Raw genomic sequence first — 6,602 nt, 5'->3', positions numbered from 1 at the left:
CCCGGGCGCGGGGCGCGCGCTGGCGGGAGGGCGCGCGCCCGAGCTGGCGGGGAGCGCGCCGCCGGCCCCGCGCGCGCCGCCGTCGGGGGCTGCGGGGAGCGGTCCGGGAGCTGTCCGTGGTGCTGACGGCTCGTTCGCCTCGGGGCTGGGGCTGAGGCCGCGCGACCTCCCTCCGGCCTTGGGGGGCACCCCCGCCCCCGCCCCGCGCCCTGCGGGGGCTCCCGTTGCTCTTCTCCTGCTTTCCGGCGCTCCCCGTTTCCACAGCGTTGGGATTGGGAGTCAGGCTGAAGCTGCTGGTGCTTACCCACAGTGCGACCTTGGGGCAAGTTCCTTCCCCGGAGCTGGGGGTGGGGGAGTCTCTTTCTGGTTCTCATCTTTGAAATGGGTCGCAGAGGTGCCTGTAAGGTTGGTCTGAGAATGCAGGGCAGGGACGTCCAGGGGCTTGGCACACAATGAGTGCTCAGCAAACTCTGGCCTGTTTCATGGTTTGTTTCCATTTCTGGTGAGCAACCACCAGCCAGGGAGAGAAAGGGCTGTGCTTGTCCCGCCCTGGGCTGGCGGGGGGTTGGGGCCTGCTAGCTGCCTTTGGATCTCTGAGGGCATCCATAGGGAAGGGAGCAGACTTCTTCCTTGGGACCACAAAGCACAGAGTTAGGACCAATGGTTGCACGTTGAAGGAGAACAGATGGGGCTAGTTGCTTCCTGACATAAGGTCCCTCCACCCGAAAGGAGTGTCCAAGAGGCAGTGAGTGACCTCTGTTCCTGCAGATAGATACTCAAGAGGAGGCTGAAGCCACAGGGCCCCCGAGCTGACAGAGGTCTGGAATGAAACATTAGTTAGAGTATGTAAAGCATTAAGAACCATGCCTAGCACATTGAAAACATAATATGAATGTTTGCTTGTTTGACTCTTAAGTTTTTTTTTTTTTAAGATCTTATTTATTCATTTGAGACACAGAGATACAGAGACAGAGAGAGAGCATGAGCAGGGAGAGAGGCAGAGGGAGAAGGAGAAACAGGCTCCCTGCTGAGCCAGGAGCCCGATGTGGGGCTCGATGTGGGGCTCGATCCCAGGACCCTGGGATCATGAGCTGAGCCGAAGGCAGACGCTTAATGGACTGAGCCACCCAGGTGCCCCATCTCTTAAGTTCTTTATAAGAAGCTATATCCTGGTAAGAAGAACCTGTTACTTCACTCCCATTCTAGAGACGAGAATACTGAGGACATGTAGAGGAGATCAGATGACCTGCTTGGAGTTCATTCCCACCTTATAGACAGGCTGAGGAGAGAAAGGTAAGCAACTTGCTCAGTCACACCACAGGACCAAGAGGGTGAGTTCTTACAGACCAACACACAGCCAGCCTGCCACCTCACCCTGTCAGGTCCCCTAGGCATGGTCACTGACCGATTTCCCAAAGCTGTTCAAGCCATTTTGACCCTGGAGAATTTCCTTATAGCAAACCGGGCAGGTACCTCATTTCTCTTAACTAATGGAAAGAGCTGGTGCCTGCCCCGGTGAGTACCTCTGTCCCTTCCAAGCGGGATAATTAAACGTCACCTGCCTCATTTCCTAAGAGATCAGTGGCGGTGCTTGATTCGCTAATTAACTGTGTGCAGTACCTGCTTCCCCCAGACACTTATTTCATGATAAACATCACTCATTATGTGCTCAATATGTCCCAGACACAAGGCTAAACACGTTGCCTGCACTGTCTCGTTTAAATTTTCTCAACAATCCAGTGAGATAGACACTGGTATTGCCCTCACTTTGCAGCAAAGATCAGAGACTAAAGAGAGCTGGGCTAGACGAAATCCCAAACACGTGCTCCTTACACCCTCCTTCTAGATTTTTGATGTTCTCCCCAACCTACGAAAAAATACGGGAACATTAATAGAAATTCCATATAAGGAGGAGGGGGAGGGCTCGAGAGATGCAAACCAGCCAGCCAATCGGTGCCCTAGGAGTCAGCTTAGAAATCCTTTAAATTGACATTTTCCATCAAAATTCCCATTATGACAAGTGAGCCACTTTTTTTTTTTTTTAATTTCAGGACTGCTTAGATCCTGGCAAATGTGTGCCAAGAATTTTAAAAGGAGCATCACTGCCAAATCCTTTTTACCAACCAGCTCCAATGCCCTTCCACTTCTTCCCACGCCTGCTCTTCATTCACATGCTGCAGAATTCCCCAGCTGTGGTCTGGGTGGCTGCAGACCTCCAGAGCTCCTGACCCTGTGAAGCACTGATTTCTTTCCCGTGCTCTGCAGAGGTGGGCTCCTGGGGCTTGTGCTGATGCAATCGGAGCCCATTTTACTTAATCCAGGACTGATAATACAACATATAGAGTAGATACCCTTCTTACTCTCACTTTACTGATGGTAACCAAGGCATGAAATAGCTTACCACTGGTCACATGAGTGACAAGGGGGTTGCTGCACTGAACGGATTTCATTTGGAGAACGATGCTCCGTGGTCACCACCAAACTCAACTCTTCGTGTGACCAAACCATGGTCTGGTTTTAAGCAAAAACCCCATTTCCAAAAAAAACAAATGGGGGGAAAGTGAGCAGTCACTGGTCCGACTTTATAGAAACGATTTGCCGTCAGATTTCCTTAAATAGCAAGTTCTCCTGGTGCTGGTGCAAAAAGGATTTGAACTACACATAGTTCTTTCAGGTTGGCCAAAAACAGCCCTGGAGGCACGGCTCGGTACTACCCCGCCCCCCTCCCCCCCAGTGTTCCTTCCACTACCATATGCTTTCAGTTACATGGTAACTTCAGTTTATGGTGGCTACTATGGCCCCATCACCAGCATCTTTCTCCAGCACAGAAGTTCATGGATATCACTCAGATCCAACAGATGGCCAAGTTGGTTGAAAAAGCCCCAACACGTTCGAACATGTGTGGCTGTTTACAAGGGTTTCTTTTCCACTGGGGGCGAATGGGGCTTTTGTAAGATCAGCCCTGTGCGCTAAAGATAGGACCTTCATATCCATCCATTTTCTTCGGGGCCAGGGTGGATAGCTTGTAGGGGAGGGGCTGTGATGACCAATGTCCATTTCTCTCTGGGGCTCCACAAAAGTATATGTTCAATATGTACTCCCTGACTTGATGCATAGGAATAAATTATGCCGGTGACTGCAGGTGCCTGGACCTTCTGATCATAGCCGCCCACTGAAGATAGTCACATATCAATTTGGACGGAGGGAATTACATTCTTGGAGGCAAAGGGTATGCACTCAGCTGCTGCTTCTGACCTGAGTCTCATCCGGCTGAACGGCAGAGGAGCCAAGTGCGTGAGGAGTGAAGATTCGGCCAGGATATGAAGAATAATGACCCAGAGCCTTTCCAATTCCCTTTCTGGGAACCCTCAATAGGGAGTGAGTTCACCATCCCTAGACGTGTCCAAGCAGCAGCTTGCTGTCCACTCATAGCAGACGAGCTGGCTGAGCTGGCCCCCAGGGGACCCCTCTGGTCCAGGAAGTCCCTGAGGTTTCAGAAGGGGCGGCTGATGGCAGCTCAGCGTGGGCGTCCCACTGCCTGGCCCCCATTTCAGCTGCCTGGTGGTTCTTAGGCCACCAAACGGGGGCCCCATGTGGAGTCTTCCAAGTTCTTCTTTCCCTGAATGGGCACTGGGCCAAATGACCCAAGTGGTTGCTGTTTCCACCAGCATGTACTTCTGGAAATTGCCAGCACCTTCGGGCAATTACTAAATTAACCTTTGTCTGGTCTTTGAATTGTTTTCTTTGCCCCGGTCTGCACTCCTGAGGGGTTTTGCCGTTGATCGAATGGGCTCTGTGGATCCACTTATGTCACTGAAACTGTGTCTACCCAATTCCAAAATATCCATCCAGGTCAAACCCATTTAGAGAATATATATATATATTTTAAAGATTTTATTTATTTATTTGACAGAGAGAGAGACAGTGAGAGAGGGAACACAAGCAGGGGGAGTGGGAGAGGGAGAAGCAGGCTTCCCGCTGAGCAGGGAGCCCGATGCAGGGCTCGATCCCAGGACCCTGGGATCATGACGCGAGCTGAAGGCAGACACTCAACGACTGAGCCGCCCAGGCGCCCCTAGATTTTTTTTTTTTTTTGAGAGATGAGCAATGCCATGACATTGCCATTATTCTGTGATTTTGGCTAGGCAGAGTGCACTCACATTCCAGATCAAGGGCTTTGGATTGGGTGTCTTTTGGACGTGACTGGGAGAATAACAAGGCATCGAAGCATGCAGGAGAGAGCAAGAACGAGAGGGTTAGAGACTGAGCGTGCAGAGGGACGGGAGTGGGCGGGCTGGGGGTGCCTGTGGGTGCTCGGGCACACGTGGTGTGCGCGGTGTTTCCATTGCTCTGGTTTGAAAAGACAGCCTCGTCTGTTTGAACAGAAATTACTGGTGGTTTTCAATTACTGCAACATTTTACAACGTTGTGACAGCAAAGCTTGATATGCTCATTCTTTAGGAATCTTCGAGGATGATGGATGAGGATGAGGTGACGCTGAGCGAGGTGCCGCGGATCAGGCAAAGGTCCCTCGGGGCTCCTTGGGTGAGTCACAGTTCATCGTGACAAGTCCTGCCAAGGGTGGGGCGTGAGGCGGGGGCTACGGAAGATTCTTCCATCTCCTCCATTTCTGGGAATGTTTCTCCAGAGAAGCATTAACAAGAGCTCTGGTGATCTCATCTTCGCTTCCCAGCCAGCCCACTCTCCACAGCTTGAGCAAATCCAGGCAGTGCGTGCATGGACTCGTTCATTCATTCACGTGCCACACACTGTGGGTGCAGAGACCGAGCTGGAGGCCCTGGCGTCGGGGAGCTCGGAGTGGGCGAGGTTTCCAAGGGCTGAGGAGACAGGGTTCCCTGGGTTGAGTGGAGCCAGACCCAGGACAGTACTATAGGTAACTGGCATCTGTGGTGAGCTTACCAGCACGTGGCTGTCCCGACAGCCCTGGGAGACAAGGACTTGTCTGGCACTAAAGGACCCGAGCCTCGGAGAAGGTGAATGGCCGGCATTAGGCCACGCCGTGGCCACCCCCACCTCCCACCCCCTGCCCGTCTGACTCCGAAGTCTGCACTGAGCACGTCCTATGCTGCTGTGCAGCCCTGAGTCTATCCTGCTGAAATACAGGAGATAAAAATAAGACCTTGACTATTTGGACCGTGGGATCCTAAAATTAAAGCGATCTCCCCATAACCTGTCTGCTTCTGTTAGCACAGGCTTGTGGAAGATGCAGAATGCTGTTCATTTGAACAGAAGGGTGAAGGTTGATGTGACACGGCAGACATCACACATACCAATACGATGTCGTGTGAGGTGGGACCCTGTCACTGCCCCCGGGAGAGAGCAGGGCCTTCCTGCAGGAAGGGGGTCACATGCAGTCACGCCACCCAGGGCCCTATAGCACATGACCTTCTCCGGGGCACAAAGATCGAAAACAAGGGCTTGGCCATTGCTGTCCTGTCAGACCCTGCCGCCCTGGCTGACAGTGGCAGATTTGGATTGGGGGCCAGGAGGAGGGAGGGTGTGGGAGGAGAGGAAGGGGGAACAGTGGGGTTAGGAGTGGGGAAGCAGAATGAGCACGGCAGACCAAGGACAAGGACGAGCCCTGTGCTCCACGGTCAAAGGGTGCAGGGTGAGGTGTGGGATGCCGAGGCTCCCTCCTGCCCTGGCCTTGCTGCTCCCACCCCCACATCTGGGTGGCCTGGGGTGGCTCAAGAGCCTCAGCTAGGGTCTCCCTATAGTAACACGGCCCTCTCGTAAGCCCCCCAAAGAAGCATGGAGGGTGAGTTTCATCCTCATTCTCCCCCCCACCCACCCACCGTCCCTCTCCATCCAGCACGCATGCACGTTGTTCGTGGTCCTGATTCTCGGGCATGTCTCATCTGTGGGCTGCCTCATTCTCTGCCCGTCTGCTCTGGACTGGAAGAGCCGTGAGGACAGAGCTTTGTCTTTTCCATTCTCCATTGTCTCCCAGCGTCAGCCTTGGTGGGAAGGCATTCGCCGGAGGCTCTGTGCTGGTCCTGGGTTTTCTGCAGCCCCGACAAGGGGTGGCCAGAAGCACAGCCTCCTTCTGCTCCTCACGCCCCTACTGGAGACCACTGGCCACTGTGATTGTTCCCATTGGACCAATGAGGAAGTGCAAGTGACCGGCTGGGCTACAGAGGTCATGAGCAACTCAGTGGTAACTCCTGCCCAGAGCCCCCCGTCCCCGTCCCAGGGCCTCCCAGGAAGAAAGGGCAGAGCCCATCTGAGCCCATCAGCCCTGGGGACTCTTGGACCAGCACAAGACCCCTCAGCAGAGCTTCCGACCCTCTGAGTTCGCCCTACACTCGCCCCGGGCCCTTGTGCTGCAGGAGCTACCAGACTGCTCCCCGTTGTCCCCTGGATGGGGGGCAAACTTAGCTCTCCATGCTGGCCCAGCCCACCATCCCTCCCCAGGCCCAGCCCTGCCCTCTCAGAACTGATGTTCTAATGGGTCTGCCGCTGCCTCCTCCAGGCCTGCTCCGGGGCTTGGCCCACAGCCTGGGCTTGTCCAGAACTTGGACCTGAGGATGCAGATCTGGGGGTGGCCATACAGCCAAGCTCCACACTGCCGTGGGGCAGGG

The sequence above is a fragment of the Mirounga leonina genome, unplaced genomic scaffold, assembly GCF_011800145.1.
Source record: "Mirounga leonina isolate KUSES-001 unplaced genomic scaffold, KU_Mleo_1.0 Mir_170, whole genome shotgun sequence".
Classification (NCBI taxonomy): Eukaryota; Metazoa; Chordata; class Mammalia; order Carnivora; family Phocidae; genus Mirounga; species Mirounga leonina.
This window is presented reverse-complemented; position numbering follows the sequence as displayed.